The 23,619-nt window shown below is 62.7% G+C and overlaps 6 pseudogenes; all 6 read left to right on the forward strand.

The window, feature by feature from the left end:
* The first annotated feature begins 1,292 nt into the window (after window positions 1-1,292).
* Window positions 1,293-1,411, forward strand: LOC142875061 (uncharacterized; annotated as a pseudogene).
* Window positions 1,412-5,248: 3,837 nt separating this feature from the next.
* LOC142875062 (uncharacterized) lies at window positions 5,249-5,367 on the forward strand (annotated as a pseudogene).
* A 3,843-nt stretch (window positions 5,368-9,210) lies between these two features.
* LOC142875063 (uncharacterized) lies at window positions 9,211-9,329 on the forward strand (annotated as a pseudogene).
* Window positions 9,330-13,171: 3,842 nt separating this feature from the next.
* On the forward strand, window positions 13,172-13,290 carry LOC142875064 (uncharacterized; annotated as a pseudogene).
* A 3,840-nt stretch (window positions 13,291-17,130) lies between these two features.
* LOC142875227 (uncharacterized) lies at window positions 17,131-17,249 on the forward strand (annotated as a pseudogene).
* Window positions 17,250-21,097: 3,848 nt separating this feature from the next.
* Window positions 21,098-21,216, forward strand: LOC142875065 (uncharacterized; annotated as a pseudogene).
* Window positions 21,217-23,619: the final 2,403 nt, after the last annotated feature.

A 23,619-nucleotide genomic window follows, 5' to 3' on the forward strand; every position in this document is an offset into this window, starting at 1 on the left:
CCCGGGGTGGACATCACACCTCCTGGTTGCCCCGCTCTGAGACAAGGAGCCGGGCTTCGCATTCCCACAGCAGCCAGTCGTGGGCTGAGGACACCTGGGGCGTTGGGAACTCCCTGGCTTCTCCTTGGTTTAACATCTGGAGCTGCTTGTGAATTGTGCCGCCACACACACCCGAGTGCAGGTGTCTTCTGCACAGACTGCGGGCCTCGCTCTTCTGAATGCCGCTAGCTCGCGACCCACCCACGGGTGAACCTGGTCAGGGTGCTTTCTCTCAGGGGCAGACTCTGATCCGGGCGGGCTACCGGTGTCTCTGTTTGCTCCTTTCTTTCTTCCACTTCGGGAAAGGCTTCCTTACTGGGTGTGGAAATCTCCTATGCCTTTCCTCGCCTATTCTGTCAGCTCTAAAATTCTCTTTCGGTTGCCACCCTCACAGATGGATTAGGAAACTCTTTGCGGTGCACTCATTAGTGAAATGACCTCAATGACGCTGGAATCCAATATCTAATCGCCAATTTTTAGCGAGTCCACACGCCAGGGTGGTCGGGGTCCAATGCAGCCCCGGCCAGGCCCAGGCCCCTTGGACTGGGCCACAGGAGGACACAGAGGAGGGTCCCGGCCCCCACGGTAGGTAGAGGTGCGGGCAGTTCTCCAAGGGCTTGGGTGTTTTCCAGAGGGAGGAGATGGAGGGGACTGATTTCTTCAGCGCCCCACAAACCACGCCACCCCACCCCACCCATGGGACACATCCCGAGAGAGAGAGAGAGACGCCCCATACACTGGCTCCCCTCCCCCGTGCGCTGTGCCCCAGCCCTGGCCCGGGGGAATAGGCGGCCGCCGGGCCACAGGGTGGGGGGCGCAGCTGAAAGGGGTTGTGGGGGAGGGCCGCCCCTGGCTGGGGTCAAAGGGCGAGCGCCCCGCCCCTCCCGCCCGTGCGCAGTCAGCGGCCCCGGCGCGCTGGGGGTGGGGGGCGGGGAGGTGAAGGAGGCCAGGCGAGGAGAGGAGGGGGGCTGGAAGGGCTCCACCTTGGCGGGTCCAGCCGTGGAGGCGCATCTTGTGTGAGTGTGAGTGAGTGAGTGCGTGTGAGTGTGAGTGTGTGTGTATACAGAGACAGCCCCCAACCCCGGCCCGCCGCTCCCTGCCCGCCCCGCCTGTCACCCCCGTCCCTCGGAGCCCGCGGGACCCGGCCGGCGAACTCAACAGACCCGACCCGGCGCGGGGCCTGGGGCGGGAGGAGGCGGCGGGGAAGCGCAGAGAGGCTCGGCTTCTTGAGCGGGGCAGGGGCGCCCTCCGCCGTCCACGGCCACACCACCCCGAACGCGCCCGATCCCGTCTGGTCTCGGAAGCTAAGCAGGGTCGGGCCTGGTTAGAACTTGGATGGGAGACCGCCCGGGAATACCGGGTGCCGTAGGCTTCTTCTTTTTTTTTTTTTTTGCCTCTGGTTCTGTCGCGTTTCTGGGAGTGCGGGGGCGGCCCGGGGTGGGGGTGACCCCCACCCTCAGCGCCCGCCGGCCGCGGTGCCTGGCGCCCCAGCCCGCACCGTGGGGCCTCCTCTTGTCCCGAGCCGTGACACCGCCGCCACGCGGCAGCATGCGTGGCTTCTGGACTGTCAGGTCTCAGACCAAAGGTCTGCTCTGTTGGAGCCGACACGCTGGAGGAAACCTTGAGAGTCTGAGAGGGGAGGGAGTTCCAGAAGAAGGCCAGGATGTCATTTTGAGGGAGTATGTGACCAGAACTCCTCCCGTTGCTTTTGGGGTTCTATGGGCTACACGTAGGAATCTTTGGTGGTGGCACCTGATGTTCGGGGATCCGGAGTCACACCCAGACCTGCTCCACAGGCCTCCTTTTACTTTTCTCTTCGGATTCATTTTTTTTTTTTTTTTTTTTTTTGAGACAGAGTCTCGGTTTGTTGCCCAGGCTAGAGTGAGTGCCGTGGCGTCAGCCTAGCTCACAGCAACTTCAAACTCCTGGGCTCGAGTGATCCTTCTGCCTCAGCCTCCCGGGTAGCTGGGACTGCAGGCATGCGCCACCATGCCCCGCTAATTTTTTATATATATATCAGTTGGCCAATTAATTTCTTTCTATTTATAGTAGAGACGGGGTCTCGCTCTTGCTCAGGCTGGTTTTGAACTCCTGACCTTGAGCAATCCGCCCGCCTCGGCCTCCCAAGAGCTAGGATTACAGGCGTGAGCCACAGCGCCCGGCCGGATTCATTATTTTTAAAAAGTGTCTCTTATCTCTATTATTGCATTTACTTTTCTCTCTCTTTTCAAGCAGATGATGGGAGTCCAAGTATTAAGGTGACATGTGTTGCCCGTGCCCCCCTCCCCCCCCCCGTGTTCTTATTCATTTACCCCTCATGTTGTTCCAGCATATTGTGGGGGCACCAATGTTAAGGACGGGTGCGTTGCCCTCTCCCAGCCTCCCCCCTCGGGTCAGAGCTTCAAGTGCGCCCATCCCCCAGTCGGTGCGTACCCACCCCATTCCTAATGGATGTGTATGCCCATCCCCTCCCCCCACCCGCCCGACACCCACCCGAAGAAGGTGATTCCTCTGTGTCCACTTAGGTGTCCATCGGTTCGTACCCATTTGCTGGTGAGCGCGAGCACGTGGTGCTCGTGTGTCCATTCTTGGGATACTTGGCTTACTGGAACGGGTTCCAGCTCTGGCCAGGAGAACCACGAGAGGTGCCCCCTCACCGCTGCTCCTCATAGCCGAATAGCACTCCGTGGTGTCCACGCGCCACATTTTATTTACCCACTCGTGGGTCGATGGGCACTCGGGTGGCTTCCAGGTCTTTGCGATTGTGACTTGTGCCCTGACACTAACCCTAACCCTTACCCAGCCCGTCTCCTCCACGGCCCCTGCCTGACTGACTCCTTCCCGCCCGGCCTATCACCTGTCACCGTCCTCTGCCCCTGCCTGACACGCTCCTCCCCGCCCGGGCCGTCACCGTCCTCGGCCCCTGCCTGACGGGGCTCCTCCGTCGCCTGGGCCTTCCAAGGGCTTGGTGTGGACGCTGGTTCCAGGACGCCCTCCCAGGAACCCGGTAGCAGGGCGGCCGCAGCGTCTCGCGCAACCCAACCGTCCGCCGGCTGGCCGCCGTGGCTAAGTGGCCTGCGGGGGACGTGCTCCCGCTGTGCCGTGGGGGCCCAGCCTGGTGTCTTCTCTGAGGCCCCGCGGCTGCCGCTCCCCGCAAGGGGAGAGCCGCGGAGGTGGGGACCGCCTCCTCATGGGGACGTACACCCAGCTCTCCACGTCGGATTCCGGGGCTCTCTGTCCTGCCAGAAGGCCCAGCTGGCCTGCGGGTCCTCAGAGTGGCAAAAACATCCGAAAACTGAGATTGAGGGTCCGGTGGGTGTCTGCACTTTTGTGCTGGGCACCCCAGGGAGGCCCGGGGGCTGGCTGGACAACGCGGTCTGCTGGGCTGGGGGGGGGGTTTGGAGGAGCAACTGATGCCCTTTGCACTTTGGGTAGCAAGTGTCTGAGGTGTCTCTGGGCCCTGTGCCATGTGGGGGCGGGGGCGGAGGCGGGGTGGGAGGAGGAGGAGGAGGAGGAGGAGGAGGAGGTGGGAAGGGCCGTGGCCTGCAGTCGTGTTCCCCGGGGTGGCACAGCATGTGGCTTCTTCCACGGGCTGCTTGGCCTGGGCTCCCTGCACCTGGGCCTTTGGAGGACTGGCCCTGTGCTTGCCAACACTTCCTGCAGGGACCCAGAGCTGGGAGGTTGCATCTCTCAGCCCTGGGTCGGGCAGAGCCCCAGCGGGCCATGCCCACAACCTCTCTCAGCAGGGGTCCCCCAGAAGGCTCCTTTGGGACCAGGATTCTCTTGCGGGTGACTCTTTAAGGTCTGGCCCCTGGATGGAGGGGCACCAGGAGTAGAGGAGCAGGAAGGGGAAGGGGGTGGCCATGCGAGGGGACACTTTCAGGCCAAGTCCCAGCTTCAGTCTGATCCTCCTGGGAACCCCGGGGTGGACATCACACCTCCTGGTTGCCCCGCTCTGAGACAAGGAGCCGGGCTTCGCATTGCCACAGCAGCCAGTCGTGGGCTGAGGACACCTGGGGCGTTGGGAACTCCCTGGCTTCTCCTTGGTTTAACATCTGGAGCTGCTTGTGAATCGTGCCGCCACACACACCCGAGTGCAGGTGTCTTCTGCACAGACTGCGGGCCTCGCTCTTCTGAATGCCGCTAGCTCGCGACCCACCCACGGGTGAACCTGGTCAGGGTACTTTCTCTCAGGGGCAGACTCTGATCCGGGCGGGCTACCGGTGTCTCTGTTTGCTCCTTTCTTTCTTCCACTTCGGGAAAGGCTTCCTTACTGGGTGTGGAAATCTCCTATGCCTTTCCTCGCCTATTCTGTCAGCTCTAAAATTCTCTTTCGGTTGCCACCCTCACAGATGGATTAGGAAACTCTTTGCGGTGCACTCATTAGTGAAATGACCTCAATGACGCTGGAATCCAATATCTAATCGCCAATTTTTAGCGAGTCCACACGCCAGGGTGGTCGGGGTCCAATGCAGCCCCGGCCAGGCCCAGGCCCCTTGGACTGGGCCACAGGAGGACACAGAGGAGGGTCCCGGCCCCCACGGTAGGTAGAGGTGCGGGCAGTTCTCCAAGGGCTTGGGTGTTTTCCAGAGGGAGGAGATGGAGGGGACTGATTTCTTCAGCGCCCCACAAACCACGCCACCCCACCCCACCCTTGGGACACATCCCGAGAGAGAGAGAGACGCCCCATACACTGGCTCCCCTCCCCCGTGCGCTGTGCCCCAGCCCTGGCCCGGGGGAATAGGCGGCCGCCGGGCCACAGGGTGGGGGGCGCAGCTGAAAGGGGTTGTGGGGGAGGGCCGCCCCTGGCTGGGGTCAAAGGGCGAGCGCCCCGCCCCTCCCGCCCGTGCGCAGTCAGCGGCCCCGGCGCGCTGGGGGTGGGGGGCGGGGAGGTGAAGGAGGCCAGGCGAGGAGAGGAGGGGGGCTGGAAGGGCTCCACCTTGGCGGGTCCAGCCGTGGAGGCGCATCTTGTGTGAGTGTGAGTGAGTGAGTGCGTGTGAGTGTGAGTGTGTGTGTATACAGAGACAGCCCCCAACCCCGGCCCGCCGCTCCCTGCCCGCCCCGCCTGTCACCCCCGTCCCTCGGAGCCCGCGGGACGCGGCCGGCGAACTCAACAGGCCCGACCCGGCGCGGGGCCTGGGGCGGGAGGAGGCGGCGGGGAAGCGCAGAGAGGCTCGGCTTCTTGAGCGGGGCAGGGGCGCCCTCCGCCGTCCACGGCCACACCACCCCGAACGCGCCCGATCCCGTCTGGTCTCGGAAGCTAAGCAGGGTCGGGCCTGGTTAGAACTTGGATGGGAGACCGCCCGGGAATACCGGGTGCCGTAGGCTTCTTCTTTTTTTTTTTTTTTGCCTCTGGTTCTGTCGCGTTTCTGGGAGTGCGGGGGCGGCCCGGGGTGGGGGTGACCCCCACCCTCAGCGCCCGCCGGCCGCGGTGCCTGGCGCCCCAGCCCGCACCGTGGGGCCTCCTCTTGTCCCGAGCCGTGACACCGCCGCCACGCGGCAGCATGCGTGGCTTCTGGACTGTCAGGTCTCAGACCAAAGGTCTGCTCTGTGGGAGCCGACACGCTGGAGGAAACCTTGAGAGTCTGAGAGGGGAGGGAGTTCCAGAAGAAGGCCAGGATGTCATTTTGAGGGAGTATGTGACCAGAACTCCTCCCGTTGCTTTTGGGGTTCTATGGGCTACACGTAGGAATCTTTGGTGGTGGCACCTGATGTTCGGGGATCCGGAGTCACACCCAGACCTGCTCCACAGGCCTCCTTTTACTTTTCTCTTCGGATTCATTTTTTTTTTTTTTTTTTTGAGACAGAGTCTCGGTTTGTTGCCCAGGCTAGAGTGAGTGCCGTGGCGTCAGCCTAGCTCACAGCAACTTCAAACTCCTGGGCTCGAGTGATCCTTCTGCCTCAGCCTCCCGGGTAGCTGGGACTGCAGGCATGCGCCACCATGCCCCGCTAATTTTTTATATATATATCAGTTGGCCAATTAATTTCTTTCTATTTATAGTAGAGACGGGGTCTCGCTCTTGCTCAGGCTGGTTTTGAACTCCTGACCTTGAGCAATCCGCCCGCCTCGGCCTCCCAAGAGCTAGGATTACAGGCGTGAGCCACAGCGCCCGGCCGGATTCATTATTTTTAAAAAGTGTCTCTTATCTCTATTATTGCATTTACTTTTCTCTCTCTTTTCAAGCAGATGATGGGAGTCCAAGTATTAAGGTGACATGTGTTGCCCGTGCCCCCCTCCCCCCCCCCCCGTGTTCTTATTCATTTACCCCTCATGTTGTTCCAGCATATTGTGGGGGCACCAATGTTAAGGACGGGTGCGTTGCCCTCTCCCAGCCTCCCCCCTCGGGTCAGAGCTTCAAGTGCGCCCATCCCCCAGTCGGTGCGTACCCACCCCATTCCTAATGGATGTGTATGCCCATCCCCTCCCCCCACCCGCCCGACACCCACCCGAAGAAGGTGATTCCTCTGTGTCCACTTAGGTGTCCATCGGTTCGTACCCATTTGCTGGTGAGCGCGAGCACGTGGTGCTCGTGTGTCCATTCTTGGGATACTTGGCTTACTGGAACGGGTTCCAGCTCTGGCCAGGAGAACCACGAGAGGTGCCCCCTCACCGCTGCTCCTCATAGCCGAATAGCACTCCGTGGTGTCCACGCGCCACATTTTATTTACCCACTCGTGGGTCGATGGGCACTCGGGTGGCTTCCAGGTCTTTGCGATTGTGACTTGTGCCCTGACACTAACCCTAACCCTTACCCAGCCCGTCTCCTCCACGGCCCCTGCCTGACTGACTCCTTCCCGCCCGGCCTATCACCTGTCACCGTCCTCTGCCCCTGCCTGACACGCTCCTCCCCGCCCGGGCCGTCACCGTCCTCGGCCCCTGCCTGACGGGGCTCCTCCGTCGCCTGGGCCTTCCAAGGGCTTGGTGTGGACGCTGGTTCCAGGACGCCCTCCCAGGAACCCGGTAGCAGGGCGGCCGCAGCGTCTCGCGCAACCCAACCGTCCGCCGGCTGGCCGCCGTGGCTAAGTGGCCTGCGGGGGACGTGCTCCCGCTGTGCCGTGGGGGCCCAGCCTGGTGTCTTCTCTGAGGCCCCGCGGCTGCCGCTCCCCGCAAGGGGAGAGCCGCGGAGGTGGGGACCGCCTCCTCATGGGGACGTACACCCAGCTCTCCACGTCGGATTCCGGGGCTCTCTGTCCTGCCAGAAGGCCCAGCTGGCCTGCGGGTCCTCAGAGTGGCAAAAACATCCGAAAACTGAGATTGAGGGTCCGGTGGGTGTCTGCACTTTTGTGCTGGGCACCCCAGGGAGGCCCGGGGGCTGGCTGGACAACGCGGTCTGCTGGGCTGGGGGGGGGGTTTGGAGGAGCAACTGATGCCCTTTGCACTTTGGGTAGCAAGTGTCTGAGGTGTCTCTGGGCCCTGTGCCATGTGGGGGCGGGGGCGGAGGCGGGGTGGGAGGAGGAGGAGGAGGAGGAGGAGGAGGAGGAGGAGGTGGGAAGGGCCGTGGCCTGCAGTCGTGTTCCCCGGGGTGGCACAGCATGTGGCTTCTTCCACAGGCTGCTTGGCCTGGGCTCCCTGCACCTGGGCCTTTGGAGGACTGGCCCTGTGCTTGCCAACACTTCCTGCAGGGACCCAGAGCTGGGAGGTTGCATCTCTCAGCCCTGGGTCGGGCAGAGCCCCAGCGGGCCATGCCCACAACCTCTCTCAGCAGGGGTCCCCCAGAAGGCTCCTTTGGGACCAGGATTCTCTTGCGGGTGACTCTTTAAGGTCTGGCCCCTGGATGGAGGGGCACCAGGAGTAGAGGAGCAGGAAGGGGAAGGGGGTGGCCATGCGAGGGGACACTTTCAGGCCAAGTCCCAGCTTCAGTCTGATCCTCCTGGGAACCCCGGGGTGGACATCACACCTCCTGGTTGCCCCGCTCTGAGACAAGGAGCCGGGCTTCGCATTGCCACAGCAGCCAGTCGTGGGCTGAGGACACCTGGGGCGTTGGGAACTCCCTGGCTTCTCCTTGGTTTAACATCTGGAGCTGCTTGTGAATCGTGCCGCCACACACACCCGAGTGCAGGTGTCTTCTGCACAGACTGCGGGCCTCGCTCTTCTGAATGCCGCTAGCTCGCGACCCACCCACGGGTGAACCTGGTCAGGGTGCTTTCTCTCAGGGGCAGACTCTGATCCGGGCGGGCTACCGGTGTCTCTGTTTGCTCCTTTCTTTCTTCCACTTCGGGAAAGGCTTCCTTACTGGGTGTGGAAATCTCCTATGCCTTTCCTCGCCTATTCTGTCAGCTCTAAAATTCTCTTTCGGTTGCCACCCTCACAGATGGATTAGGAAACTCTTTGCGGTGCACTCATTAGTGAAATGACCTCAATGACGCTGGAATCCAATATCTAATCGCCAATTTTTAGCGAGTCCACACGCCAGGGTGGTCGGGGTCCAATGCAGCCCCGGCCAGGCCCAGGCCCCTTGGACTGGGCCACAGGAGGACACAGAGGAGGGTCCCGGCCCCCACGGTAGGTAGAGGTGCGGGCAGTTCTCCAAGGGCTTGGGTGTTTTCCAGAGGGAGGAGATGGAGGGGACTGATTTCTTCAGCGCCCCACAAACCACGCCACCCCACCCCACCCATGGGACACATCCCGAGAGAGAGAGAGAGACGCCCCATACACTGGCTCCCCTCCCCCGTGCGCTGTGCCCCAGCCCTGGCCCGGGGGAATAGGCGGCCGCCGGGCCACAGGGTGGGGGGCGCAGCTGAAAGGGGTTGTGGGGGAGGGCCGCCCCTGGCTGGGGTCAAAGGGCGAGCGCCCCGCCCCTCCCGCCCGTGCGCAGTCAGCGGCCCCGGCGCGCTGGGGGTGGGGGGCGGGGAGGTGAAGGAGGCCAGGCGAGGAGAGGAGGGGGGCTGGAAGGGCTCCACCTTGGCGGGTCCAGCCGTGGAGGCGCATCTTGTGTGAGTGTGAGTGAGTGAGTGCGTGTGAGTGTGAGTGTGTGTGTATACAGAGACAGCCCCCAACCCCGGCCCGCCGCTCCCTGCCCGCCCCGCCTGTCACCCCCGTCCCTCGGAGCCCGCGGGACGCGGCCGGCGAACTCAACAGGCCCGACCCGGCGCGGGGCCTGGGGCGGGAGGAGGCGGCGGGGAAGCGCAGAGAGGCTCGGCTTCTTGAGCGGGGCAGGGGCGCCCTCCGCCGTCCACGGCCACACCACCCCGAACGCGCCCGATCCCGTCTGGTCTCGGAAGCTAAGCAGGGTCGGGCCTGGTTAGAACTTGGATGGGAGACCGCCCGGGAATACCGGGTGCCGTAGGCTTCTTCTTTTTTTTTTTTTTTGCCTCTGGTTCTGTCGCGTTTCTGGGAGTGCGGGGGCGGCCCGGGGTGGGGGTGACCCCCACCCTCAGCGCCCGCCGGCCGCGGTGCCTGGCGCCCCAGCCCGCACCGTGGGGCCTCCTCTTGTCCCGAGCCGTGACACCGCCGCCACGCGGCAGCATGCGTGGCTTCTGGACTGTCAGGTCTCAGACCAAAGGTCTGCTCTGTGGGAGCCGACACGCTGGAGGAAACCTTGAGAGTCTGAGAGGGGAGGGAGTTCCAGAAGAAGGCCAGGATGTCATTTTGAGGGAGTATGTGACCAGAACTCCTCCCGTTGCTTTTGGGGTTCTATGGGCTACACGTAGGAATCTTTGGTGGTGGCACCTGATGTTCGGGGATCCGGAGTCACACCCAGACCTGCTCCACAGGCCTCCTTTTACTTTTCTCTTCGGATTCATTTTTTTTTTTTTTTTTTTTGAGACAGAGTCTCGGTTTGTTGCCCAGGCTAGAGTGAGTGCCGTGGCGTCAGCCTAGCTCACAGCAACTTCAAACTCCTGGGCTCGAGTGATCCTTCTGCCTCAGCCTCCCGGGTAGCTGGGACTGCAGGCATGCGCCACCATGCCCCGCTAATTTTTTATATATATATCAGTTGGCCAATTAATTTCTTTCTATTTATAGTAGAGACGGGGTCTCGCTCTTGCTCAGGCTGGTTTTGAACTCCTGACCTTGAGCAATCCGCCCGCCTCGGCCTCCCAAGAGCTAGGATTACAGGCGTGAGCCACAGCGCCCGGCCGGATTCATTATTTTTAAAAAGTGTCTCTTATCTCTATTATTGCATTTACTTTTCTCTCTCTTTTCAAGCAGATGATGGGAGTCCAAGTATTAAGGTGACATGTGTTGCCCGTGCCCCCCTCCCCCCCCCCCGTGTTCTTATTCATTTACCCCTCATGTTGTTCCAGCATATTGTGGGGGCACCAATGTTAAGGACGGGTGCGTTGCCCTCTCCCAGCCTCCCCCCTCGGGTCAGAGCTTCAAGTGCGCCCATCCCCCAGTCGGTGCGTACCCACCCCATTCCTAATGGATGTGTATGCCCATCCCCTCCCCCCACCCGCCCGACACCCACCCGAAGAAGGTGATTCCTCTGTGTCCACTTAGGTGTCCATCGGTTCGTACCCATTTGCTGGTGAGCGCGAGCACGTGGTGCTCGTGTGTCCATTCTTGGGATACTTGGCTTACTGGAACGGGTTCCAGCTCTGGCCAGGAGAACCACGAGAGGTGCCCCCTCACCGCTGCTCCTCATAGCCGAATAGCACTCCGTGGTGTCCACGCGCCACATTTTATTTACCCACTCGTGGGTCGATGGGCACTCGGGTGGCTTCCAGGTCTTTGCGATTGTGACTTGTGCCCTGACACTAACCCTAACCCTTACCCAGCCCGTCTCCTCCACGGCCCCTGCCTGACTGACTCCTTCCCGCCCGGCCTATCACCTGTCACCGTCCTCTGCCCCTGCCTGACACGCTCCTCCCCGCCCGGGCCGTCACCGTCCTCGGCCCCTGCCTGACGGGGCTCCTCCGTCGCCTGGGCCTTCCAAGGGCTTGGTGTGGACGCTGGTTCCAGGACGCCCTCCCAGGAACCCGGTAGCAGGGCGGCCGCAGCGTCTCGCGCAACCCAACCGTCCGCCGGCTGGCCGCCGTGGCTAAGTGGCCTGCGGGGGACGTGCTCCCGCTGTGCCGTGGGGGCCCAGCCTGGTGTCTTCTCTGAGGCCCCGCGGCTGCCGCTCCCCGCAAGGGGAGAGCCGCGGAGGTGGGGACCGCCTCCTCATGGGGACGTACACCCAGCTCTCCACGTCGGATTCCGGGGCTCTCTGTCCTGCCAGAAGGCCCAGCTGGCCTGCGGGTCCTCAGAGTGGCAAAAACATCCGAAAACTGAGATTGAGGGTCCGGTGGGTGTCTGCACTTTTGTGCTGGGCACCCCAGGGAGGCCCGGGGGCTGGCTGGACAACGCGGTCTGCTGGGCTGGGGGGGGGTTTGGAGGAGCAACTGATGCCCTTTGCACTTTGGGTAGCAAGTGTCTGAGGTGTCTCTGGGCCCTGTGCCATGTGGGGGCGGGGGCGGAGGCGGGGTGGGAGGAGGAGGAGGAGGAGGAGGAGGAGGAGGAGGAGGTGGGAAGGGCCGTGGCCTGCAGTCGTGTTCCCCGGGGTGGCACAGCATGTGGCTTCTTCCACAGGCTGCTTGGCCTGGGCTCCCTGCACCTGGGCCTTTGGAGGACTGGCCCTGTGCTTGCCAACACTTCCTGCAGGGACCCAGAGCTGGGAGGTTGCATCTCTCAGCCCTGGGTCGGGCAGAGCCCCAGCGGGCCATGCCCACAACCTCTCTCAGCAGGGGTCCCCCAGAAGGCTCCTTTGGGACCAGGATTCTCTTGCGGGTGACTCTTTAAGGTCTGGCCCCTGGATGGAGGGGCACCAGGAGTAGAGGAGCAGGAAGGGGAAGGGGGTGGCCATGCGAGGGGACACTTTCAGGCCAAGTCCCAGCTTCAGTCTGATCCTCCTGGGAACCCCGGGGTGGACATCACACCTCCTGGTTGCCCCGCTCTGAGACAAGGAGCCGGGCTTCGCATTGCCACAGCAGCCAGTCGTGGGCTGAGGACACCTGGGGCGTTGGGAACTCCCTGGCTTCTCCTTGGTTTAACATCTGGAGCTGCTTGTGAATCGTGCCGCCACACACACCCGAGTGCAGGTGTCTTCTGCACAGACTGCGGGCCTCGCTCTTCTGAATGCCGCTAGCTCGCGACCCACCCACGGGTGAACCTGGTCAGGGTGCTTTCTCTCAGGGGCAGACTCTGATCCGGGCGGGCTACCGGTGTCTCTGTTTGCTCCTTTCTTTCTTCCACTTCGGGAAAGGCTTCCTTACTGGGTGTGGAAATCTCCTATGCCTTTCCTCGCCTATTCTGTCAGCTCTAAAATTCTCTTTCGGTTGCCACCCTCACAGATGGATTAGGAAACTCTTTGCGGTGCACTCATTAGTGAAATGACCTCAATGACGCTGGAATCCAATATCTAATCGCCAATTTTTAGCGAGTCCACACGCCAGGGTGGTCGGGGTCCAATGCAGCCCCGGCCAGGCCCAGGCCCCTTGGACTGGGCCACAGGAGGACACAGAGGAGGGTCCCGGCCCCCACGGTAGGTAGAGGTGCGGGCAGTTCTCCAAGGGCTTGGGTGTTTTCCAGAGGGAGGAGATGGAGGGGACTGATTTCTTCAGCGCCCCACAAACCACGCCACCCCACCCCACCCATGGGACACATCCCGAGAGAGAGAGAGAGACGCCCCATACACTGGCTCCCCTCCCCCGTGCGCTGTGCCCCAGCCCTGGCCCGGGGGAATAGGCGGCCGCCGGGCCACAGGGTGGGGGGCGCAGCTGAAAGGGGTTGTGGGGGAGGGCCGCCCCTGGCTGGGGTCAAAGGGCGAGCGCCCCGCCCCTCCCGCCCGTGCGCAGTCAGCGGCCCCGGCGCGCTGGGGGTGGGGGGCGGGGAGGTGAAGGAGGCCAGGCGAGGAGAGGAGGGGGGCTGGAAGGGCTCCACCTTGGCGGGTCCAGCCGTGGAGGCGCATCTTGTGTGAGTGTGAGTGAGTGAGTGCGTGTGAGTGTGAGTGTGTGTGTATACAGAGACAGCCCCCAACCCCGGCCCGCCGCTCCCTGCCCGCCCCGCCTGTCACCCCCGTCCCTCGGAGCCCGCGGGACGCGGCCGGCGAACTCAACAGGCCCGACCCGGCGCGGGGCCTGGGGCGGGAGGAGGCGGCGGGGAAGCGCAGAGAGGCTCGGCTTCTTGAGCGGGGCAGGGGCGCCCTCCGCCGTCCACGGCCACACCACCCCGAACGCGCCCGATCCCGTCTGGTCTCGGAAGCTAAGCAGGGTCGGGCCTGGTTAGAACTTGGATGGGAGACCGCCCGGGAATACCGGGTGCCGTAGGCTTCTTCTTTTTTTTTTTTTTTGCCTCTGGTTCTGTCGCGTTTCTGGGAGTGCGGGGGCGGCCCGGGGTGGGGGTGACCCCCACCCTCAGCGCCCGCCGGCCGCGGTGCCTGGCGCCCCAGCCCGCACCGTGGGGCCTCCTCTTGTCCCGAGCCGTGACACCGCCGCCACGCGGCAGCATGCGTGGCTTCTGGACTGTCAGGTCTCAGACCAAAGGTCTGCTCTGTGGGAGCCGACACGCTGGAGGAAACCTTGAGAGTCTGAGAGGGGAGGGAGTTCCAGAAGAAGGCCAGGATGTCATTTTGAGGGAGTATGTGACCAGAACTCCTCCCGTTGCTTTTGGGGTTCTATGGGCTACACGTAGGAATCTTTGGTGGTGGCACCTGATGTTCGGGGATCCGGAGTCACACCCAGACCTGCTCCACAGGCCTCCTTTTACTTTTCTCTTCGGATTCATTTTTTTTTTTTTTTTTTTGAGACAGAGTCTCGGTTTGTTGCCCAGGCTAGAGTGAGTGCCGTGGCGTCAGCCTAGCTCACAGCAACTTCAAACTCCTGGGCTCGAGTGATCCTTCTGCCTCAGCCTCCCGGGTAGCTGGGACTGCAGGCATGCGCCACCATGCCCCGCTAATTTTTTATATATATATCAGTTGGCCAATTAATTTCTTTCTATTTATAGTAGAGACGGGGTCTCGCTCTTGCTCAGGCTGGTTTTGAACTCCTGACCTTGAGCAATCCGCCCGCCTCGGCCTCCCAAGAGCTAGGATTACAGGCGTGAGCCACAGCGCCCGGCCGGATTCATTATTTTTAAAAAGTGTCTCTTATCTCTATTATTGCATTTACTTTTCTCTCTCTTTTCAAGCAGATGATGGGAGTCCAAGTATTAAGGTGACATGTGTTGCCCGTGCCCCCCTCCCCCCCCCCCGTGTTCTTATTCATTTACCCCTCATGTTGTTCCAGCATATTGTGGGGGCACCAATGTTAAGGACGGGTGCGTTGCCCTCTCCCAGCCTCCCCCCTCGGGTCAGAGCTTCAAGTGCGCCCATCCCCCAGTCGGTGCGTACCCACCCCATTCCTAATGGATGTGTATGCCCATCCCCTCCCCCCACCCGCCCGACACCCACCCGAAGAAGGTGATTCCTCTGTGTCCACTTAGGTGTCCATCGGTTCGTACCCATTTGCTGGTGAGCGCGAGCACGTGGTGCTCGTGTGTCCATTCTTGGGATACTTGGCTTACTGGAACGGGTTCCAGCTCTGGCCAGGAGAACCACGAGAGGTGCCCCCTCACCGCTGCTCCTCATAGCCGAATAGCACTCCGTGGTGTCCACGCGCCACATTTTATTTACCCACTCGTGGGTCGATGGGCACTCGGGTGGCTTCCAGGTCTTTGCGATTGTGACTTGTGCCCTGACACTAACCCTAACCCTTACCCAGCCCGTCTCCTCCACGGCCCCTGCCTGACTGACTCCTTCCCGCCCGGCCTATCACCTGTCACCGTCCTCTGCCCCTGCCTGACACGCTCCTCCCCGCCCGGGCCGTCACCGTCCTCGGCCCCTGCCTGACGGGGCTCCTCCGTCGCCTGGGCCTTCCAAGGGCTTGGTGTGGACGCTGGTTCCAGGACGCCCTCCCAGGAACCCGGTAGCAGGGCGGCCGCAGCGTCTCGCGCAACCCAACCGTCCGCCGGCTGGCCGCCGTGGCTAAGTGGCCTGCGGGGGACGTGCTCCCGCTGTGCCGTGGGGGCCCAGCCTGGTGTCTTCTCTGAGGCCCCGCGGCTGCCGCTCCCCGCAAGGGGAGAGCCGCGGAGGTGGGGACCGCCTCCTCATGGGGACGTACACCCAGCTCTCCACGTCGGATTCCGGGGCTCTCTGTCCTGCCAGAAGGCCCAGCTGGCCTGCGGGTCCTCAGAGTGGCAAAAACATCCGAAAACTGAGATTGAGGGTCCGGTGGGTGTCTGCACTTTTGTGCTGGGCACCCCAGGGAGGCCCGGGGGCTGGCTGGACAACGCGGTCTGCTGGGCTGGGGGGGGGGTTTGGAGGAGCAACTGATGCCCTTTGCACTTTGGGTAGCAAGTGTCTGAGGTGTCTCTGGGCCCTGTGCCATGTGGGGGCGGGGGCGGAGGCGGGGTGGGAGGAGGAGGAGGAGGAGGAGGAGGAGGAGGAGGAGGTGGGAAGGGCCGTGGCCTGCAGTCGTGTTCCCCGGGGTGGCACAGCATGTGGCTTCTTCCACAGGCTGCTTGGCCTGGGCTCCCTGCACCTGGGCCTTTGGAGGACTGGCCCTGTGCTTGCCAACACTTCCTGCAGGGACCCAGAGCTGGGAGGTTGCATCTCTCAGCCCTGGGTCGGGCAGAGCCCCAGCGGGCCATGCCCACAACCTCTCTCAGCAGGGGTCCCCCAGAAGGCTCCTTTGGGACCAGGATTCTCTTGCGGGTGACTCTTTAAGGTCTGGCCCCTGGATGGAGGGGCACCAGGAGTAGAGGAGCAGGAAGGGGAAGGGGGTGGCCATGCGAGGGGACACTTTCAGGCCAAGTCCCAGCTTCAGTCTGATCCTCCTGGGAACCCCGGGGTGGACATCACACCTCCTGGTTGCCCCGCTCTGAGACAAGGAGCCGGGCTTCGCATTGCCACAGCAGCCAGTCGTGGGCTGAGGACACCTGGGGCGTTGGGAACTCCCTGGCTTCTCCTTGGTTTAACATCTGGAGCTGCTTGTGAATCGTGCCGCCACACACACCCGAGTGCAGGTGTCTTCTGCACAGACTGCGGGCCTCGCTCTTCTGAATGCCGCTAGCTCGCGACCCACCCACGGGTGAACCTGGTCAGGGTACTTTCTCTCAGGGGCAGACTCTGATCCGGGCGGGCTACCGGTGTCTCTGTTTGCTCCTTTCTTTCTTCCACTTCGGGAAAGGCTTCCTTACTGGGTGTGGAAATCTCCTATGCCTTTCCTCGCCTATTCTGTCAGCTCTAAAATTCTCTTTCGGTTGCCACCCTCACAGATGGATTAGGAAACTCTTTGCGGTGCACTCATTAGTGAAATGACCTCAATGACGCTGGAATCCAATATCTAATCGCCAATTTTTAGCGAGTCCACACGCCAGGGTGGTCGGGGTCCAATGCAGCCCCGGCCAGGCCCAGGCCCCTTGGACTGGGCCACAGGAGGACACAGAGGAGGGTCCCGGCCCCCACGGTAGGTAGAGGTGCGGGCAGTTCTCCAAGGGCTTGGGTGTTTTCCAGAGGGAGGAGATGGAGGGGACTGATTTCTTCAGCGCCCCACAAACCACGCCACCCCACCCCACCCTTGGGACACATCCCGAGAGAGAGAGAGACGCCCCATACACTGGCTCCCCTCCCCCGTGCGCTGTGCCCCAGCCCTGGCCCGGGGGAATAGGCGGCCGCCGGGCCACAGGGTGGGGGGCGCAGCTGAAAGGGGTTGTGGGGGAGGGCCGCCCCTGGCTGGGGTCAAAGGGCGAGCGCCCCGCCCCTCCCGCCCGTGCGCAGTCAGCGGCCCCGGCGCGCTGGGGGTGGGGGGCGGGGAGGTGAAGGAGGCCAGGCGAGGAGAGGAGGGGGGCTGGAAGGGCTCCACCTTGGCGGGTCCAGCCGTGGAGGCGCATCTTGTGTGAGTGTGAGTGAGTGAGTGCGTGTGAGTGTGAGTGTGTGTGTATACAGAGACAGCCCCCAACCCCGGCCCGCCGCTCCCTGCCCGCCCCGCCTGTCACCCCCGTCCCTCGGAGCCCGCGGGACGCGGCCGGCGAACTCAACAGGCCCGACCCGGCGCGGGGCCTGGGGCGGGAGGAGGCGGCGGGGAAGCGCAGAGAGGCTCGGCTTCTTGAGCGGGGCAGGGGCGCCCTCCGCCGTCCACGGCCACACCACCCCGAACGCGCCCGATCCCGTCTGGTCTCGGAAGCTAAGCAGGCTCGGGCCTGGTTAGAACTTGGATGGGAGACCGCCCGGGAATACCGGGTGCCGTAGGCTTCTTCTTTTTTTTTTTTTTTGCCTCTGGTTCTGTCGCGTTTCTGGGAGTGCGGGGGCGGCCCGGGGTGGGGGTGACCCCCACCCTCAGCGCCCGCCGGCCGCGGTGCCTGGCGCCCCAGCCCGCACCGTGGGGCCTCCTCTTGTCCCGAGCCGTGACACCGCCGCCACGCGGCAGCATGCGTGGCTTCTGGACTGTCAGGTCTCAGACCAAAGGTCTGCTCTGTGGGAGCCGACACGCTGGAGGAAACCTTGAGAGTCTGAGAGGGGAGGGAGTTCCAGAAGAAGGCCAGGATGTCATTTTGAGGGAGTATGTGACCAGAACTCCTCCCGTTGCTTTTGGGGTTCTATGGGCTACACGTAGGAATCTTTGGTGGTGGCACCTGATGTTCGGGGATCCGGAGTCACACCCAGACCTGCTCCACAGGCCTCCTTTTACTTTTCTCTTCGGATTCATTTTTTTTTTTTTTTTTTTTTTTGAGACAGAGTCTCGGTTTGTTGCCCAGGCTAGAGTGAGTGCCGTGGCGTCAGCCTAGCTCACAGCAACTTCAAACTCCTGGGCTCGAGTGATCCTTCTGCCTCAGCCTCCCGGGTAGCTGGGACTGCAGGCATGCGCCACCATGCCCCGCTAATTTTTTATATATATATCAGTTGGCCAATTAATTTCTTTCTATTTATAGTAGAGACGGGGTCTCGCTCTTGCTCAGGCTGGTTTTGAACTCCTGACCTTGAGCAATCCGCCCGCCTCGGCCTCCCAAGAGCTAGGATTACAGGCGTGAGCCACAGCGCCCGGCCGGATTCATTATTTTTAAAAAGTGTCTCTTATCTCTATTATTGCATTTACTTTTCTCTCTCTTTTCAAGCAGATGATGGGAGTCCAAGTATTAAGGTGACATGTGTTGCCCGTGCCCCCCTCCCCCCCCCCGTGTTCTTATTCATTTACCCCTCATGTTGTTCCAGCATATTGTGGGGGCACCAATGTTAAGGACGGGTGCGTTGCCCTCTCCCAGCCTCCCCCCTCGGGTCAGAGCTTCAAGTGCGCCCATCCCCCAGTCGGTGCGTACCCACCCCATTCCTAATGGATGTGTATGCCCATCCCCTCCCCCCACCCGCCCGACACCCACCCGAAGAAGGTGATTCCTCTGTGTCCACTTAGGTGTCCATCGGTTCGTACCCATTTGCTGGTGAGCGCGAGCACGTGGTGCTCGTGTGTCCATTCTTGGGATACTTGGCTTACTGGAACGGGTTCCAGCTCTGGCCAGGAGAACCACGAGAGGTGCCCCCTCACCGCTGCTCCTCATAGCCGAATAGCACTCCGTGGTGTCCACGCGCCACATTTTATTTACCCACTCGTGGGTCGATGGGCACTCGGGTGGCTTCCAGGTCTTTGCGATTGTGACTTGTGCCCTGACACTAACCCTAACCCTTACCCAGCCCGTCTCCTCCACGGCCCCTGCCTGACTGACTCCTTCCCGCCCGGCCTATCACCTGTCACCGTCCTCTGCCCCTGCCTGACACGCTCCTCCCCGCCCGGGCCGTCACCGTCCTCGGCCCCTGCCTGACGGGGCTCCTCCGTCGCCTGGGCCTTCCAAGGGCTTGGTGTGGACGCTGGTTCCAGGACGCCCTCCCAGGAACCCGGTAGCAGGGCGGCCGCAGCGTCTCGCGCAACCCAACCGTCCGCCGGCTGGCCGCCGTGGCTAAGTGGCCTGCGGGGGACGTGCTCCCGCTGTGCCGTGGGGGCCCAGCCTGGTGTCTTCTCTGAGGCCCCGCGGCTGCCGCTCCCCGCAAGGGGAGAGCCGCGGAGGTGGGGACCGCCTCCTCATGGGGACGTACACCCAGCTCTCCACGTCGGATTCCGGGGCTCTCTGTCCTGCCAGAAGGCCCAGCTGGCCTGCGGGTCCTCAGAGTGGCAAAAACATCCGAAAACTGAGATTGAGGGTCCGGTGGGTGTCTGCACTTTTGTGCTGGGCACCCCAGGGAGGCCCGGGGGCTGGCTGGACAACGCGGTCTGCTGGGCTGGGGGGGGGTTTGGAGGAGCAACTGATGCCCTTTGCACTTTGGGTAGCAAGTGTCTGAGGTGTCTCTGGGCCCTGTGCCATGTGGGGGTGGGGGCGGAGGCGGGGTGGGAGGAGGAGGAGGAGGAGGAGGAGGAGGAGGAGGAGGAGGAGGTGGGAAGGGCCGTGGCCTGCAGTCGTGTTCCCCGGGGTGGCACAGCATGTGGCTTCTTCCACAGGCTGCTTGGCCTGGGCTCCCTGCACCTGGGCCTTTGGAGGACTGGCCCTGTGCTTGCCAACACTTCCTGCAGGGACCCAGAGCTGGGAGGTTGCATCTCTCAGCCCTGGGTCGGGCAGAGCCCCAGCGGGCCATGCCCACAACCTCTCTCAGCAGGGGTCCCCCAGAAGGCTCCTTTGGGACCAGGATTCTCTTGCGGGTGACTCTTTAAGGTCTGGCCCCTGGATGGAGGGGCACCAGGAGTAGAGGAGCAGGAAGGGGAAGGGGGTGGCCATGCGAGGGGACACTTTCAGGCCAAGTCCCAGCTTCAGTCTGATCCTCCTGGGAACCCCGGGGTGGACATCACACCTCCTGGTTGCCCCGCTCTGAGACAAGGAGCCGGGCTTCGCATTCCCACAGCAGCCAGTCGTGGGCTGAGGACACCTGGGGCGTTGGGAACTCCCTGGCTTCTCCTTGGTTTAACATCTGGAGCTGCTTGTGAATCGTGCCGCCACACACACCCGAGTGCAGGTGTCTTCTGCACAGACTGCGGGCCTCGCTCTTCTGAATGCCGCTAGCTCGCGACCCACCCACGGGTGAACCTGGTCAGGGTACTTTCTCTCAGGGGCAGACTCTGATCCGGGCGGGCTACCGGTGTCTCTGTTTGCTCCTTTCTTTCTTCCACTTCGGGAAAGGCTTCCTTACTGGGTGTGGAAATCTCCTATGCCTTTCCTCGCCTATTCTGTCAGCTCTAAAATTCTCTTTCGGTTGCCACCCTCACAGATGGATTAGGAAACTCTTTGCGGTGCACTCATTAGTGAAATGACCTCAATGACGCTGGAATCCAATATCTAATCGCCAATTTTTAGCGAGTCCACACGCCAGGGTGGTCGGGGTCCAATGCAGCCCCGGCCAGGCCCAGGCCCCTTGGACTGGGCCACAGGAGGACACAGAGGAGGGTCCCGGCCCCCACGGTAGGTAGAGGTGCGGGCAGTTCTCCAAGGGCTTGGGTGTTTTCCAGAGGGAGGAGATGGAGGGGACTGATTTCTTCAGCGCCCCACAAACCACGCCACCCCACCCCACCCATGGGACACATCCCGAGAGAGAGAGAGACGCCCCATACACTGGCTCCCCTCCCCCGTGCGCTGTGCCCCAGCCCTGGCCCGGGGGAATAGGCGGCCGCCGGGCCACAGGGTGGGGGGCGCAGCTGAAAGGGGTTGTGGGGGAGGGCCGCCCCTGGCTGGGGTCAAAGGGCGAGCGCCCCGCCCCTCCCGCCCGTGCGCAGTCAGCGGCCCCGGCGCGCTGGGGGTGGGGGGCGGGGAGGTGAAGGAGGCCAGGCGAGGAGAGGAGGGGGGCTGGAAGGGCTCCACCTTGGCGGGTCCAGCCGTGGAGGCGCATCTTGTGTGAGTGTGAGTGAGTGAGTGCGTGTGAGTGTGAGTGTGTGTGTATACAGAGACAGCCCCCAACCCCGGCCCGCCGCTCCCTGCCCGCCCCGCCTGTCACCCCCGTCCCTCGGAGCCCGCGGGACGCGGCCTGCGAACTCAACAGGCCCGACCCGGCGCGGGGCCTGGGGCGGGAGGAGGCGGCGGGGAAGCGCAGAGAGGCTCGGCTTCTTGAGCGGGGCAGGGGCGCCCTCCGCCGTCCACGGCCACACCACCCCGAACGCGCCCGATCCCGTCTGGTCTCGGAAGCTAAGCAGGGTCGGGCCTGGTTAGAACTTGGATGGGAGACCGCCCGGGAATACCGGGTGCCGTAGGCTTCTTCTTTTTTTTTTTTTTGCCTCTGGTTCTGTCGCGTTTCTGGGAGTGCGGGGGCGGCCCGGGGTGGGGGTGACCCCCACCCTCAGCGCCCGCCGGCCGCGGTGCCTGGCGCCCCAGCCCGCACCGTGGGGCCTCCTCTTGTCCCGAGCCGTGACACCGCCGCCACGCGGCAGCATGCGTGGCTTCTGGACTGTCAGGTCTCAGACCAAAGGTCTGCTCTGTGGGAGCCGACACGCTGGAGGAAACCTTGAGAGTCTGAGAGGGGAGGGAGTTCCAGAAGAAGGCCAGGATGTCATTTTGAGGGAGTATGTGACCAGAACTCCTCCCGTTGCTTTTGGGGTTCTATGGGCTACACGTAGGAATCTTTGGTGGTGGCACCTGATGTTCGGGGATCCGGAGTCACACCCAGACCTGCTCCACAGGCCTCCTTTTACTTTTCTCTTCGGATTCATTTTTTTTTTTTTTTTTTGAGACAGAGTCTCGGTTTGTTGCCCAGGCTAGAGTGAGTGCCGTGGCGTCAGCCTAGCTCACAGCAACTTCAAACTCCTGGGCTCGAGTGATCCTTCTGCCTCAGCCTCCCGGGTAGCTGGGACTGCAGGCATGCGCCACCATGCCCCGCTAATTTTTTATATATATATCAGTTGGCCAATTAATTTCTTTCTATTTATAGTAGAGACGGGGTCTCGCTCTTGCTCAGGCTGGTTTTGAACTCCTGACCTTGAGCAATCCGCCCGCCTCGGCCTCCCAAGAGCTAGGATTACAGGCGTGAGCCACAGCGCCCGGCCGGATTCATTATTTTTAAAAAGTGTCTCTTATCTCTATTATTGCATTTACTTTTCTCTCTCTTTTCAAGCAGATGATGGGAGTCCAAGTATTAAGGTGACATGTGTTGCCCGTGCCCCCCTCCCCCCCCGTGTTCTTATTCATTTACCCCTCATGTTGTTCCAGCATATTGTGGGGGCACCAATGTTAAGGACGGGTGCGTTGCCCTCTCCCAGCCTCCCCCCTCGGGTCAGAGCTTCAAGTGCGCCCATCCCCCAGTCGGTGCGTACCCACCCCATTCCTAATGGATGTGTATGCCCATCCCCTCCCCCCACCCGCCCGACACCCACCCGAAGAAGGTGATTCCTCTGTGTCCACTTAGGTGTCCATCGGTTCGTACCCATTTGCTGGTGAGCGCGAGCACGTGGTGCTCGTGTGTCCATTCTTGGGATACTTGGCTTACTGGAACGGGTTCCAGCTCTGGCCAGGAGAACCACGAGAGGTGCCCCCTCACCGCTGCTCCTCATAGCCGAATAGCACTCCGTGGTGTCCACGCGCCACATTTTATTTACCCACTCGTGGGTCGATGGGCACTCGGGTGGCTTCCAGGTCTTTGCGATTGTGACTTGTGCCCTGACACTAACCCTAACCCTTACCCAGCCCGTCTCCTCCACGGCCCCTGCCTGACTGACTCCTTCCCGCCCGGCCTATCACCTGTCACCGTCCTCTGCCCCTGCCTGACACGCTCCTCCCCGCCCGGGCCGTCACCGTCCTCGGCCCCTGCCTGACGGGGCTCCTCCGTCGCCTGGGCCTTCCAAGGGCTTGGTGTGGACGCTGGTTCCAGGACGCCCTCCCAGGAACCCGGTAGCAGGGCGGCCGCAGCGTCTCGCGCAACCCAACCGTCCGCCGGCTGGCCGCCGTGGCTAAGTGGCCTGCGGGGGACGTGCTCCCGCTGTGCCGTGGGGGCCCAGCCTGGTGTCTTCTCTGAGGCCCCGCGGCTGCCGCTCCCCGCAAGGGGAGAGCCGCGGAGGTGGGGACCGCCTCCTCATGGGGACGTACACCCAGCTCTCCACGTCGGATTCCGGGGCTCTCTGTCCTGCCAGAAGGCCCAGCTGGCCTGCGGGTCCTCAGAGTGGCAAAAACATCCGAAAACTGAGATTGAGGGTCCGGTGGGTGTCTGCACTTTTGTGCTGGGCACCCCAGGGAGGCCCGGGGGCTGGCTGGACAACGCGGTCTGCTGGGCTGGGGGGGGGTTTGGAGGAGCAACTGATGCCCTTTGCACTTTGGGTAGCAAGTGTCTGAGGTGTCTCTGGGCCCTGTGCCATGTGGGGGCGGGGGCGGAGGCGGGGTGGGAGGAGGAGGAGGAGGAGGAGGAGGAGGAGGAGGAGGTGGGAAGGGCCGTGGCCTGCAGTCGTGTTCCCCGGGGTGGCACAGCATGTGGCTTCTTCCACAGGCTGCTTGGCCTGGGCTCCCTGCACCTGGGCCTTTGGAGGACTGGCCCTGTGCTTGCCAACACTTCCTGCAGGGACCCAGAGCTGGGAGGTTGCATCTCTCAGCCCTGGGTCGGGCAGAGCCCCAGCGGGCCATGCCCACAACCTCTTTCAGCAGGGGTCCCCCAGAAGGCTCCTTTGGGACCAGGA

The sequence above is a fragment of the Microcebus murinus genome, chromosome 13 (genome assembly GCF_040939455.1).
Source record: "Microcebus murinus isolate Inina chromosome 13, M.murinus_Inina_mat1.0, whole genome shotgun sequence".
Lineage (NCBI taxonomy): Eukaryota > Metazoa > Chordata > Mammalia > Primates > Cheirogaleidae > Microcebus > Microcebus murinus.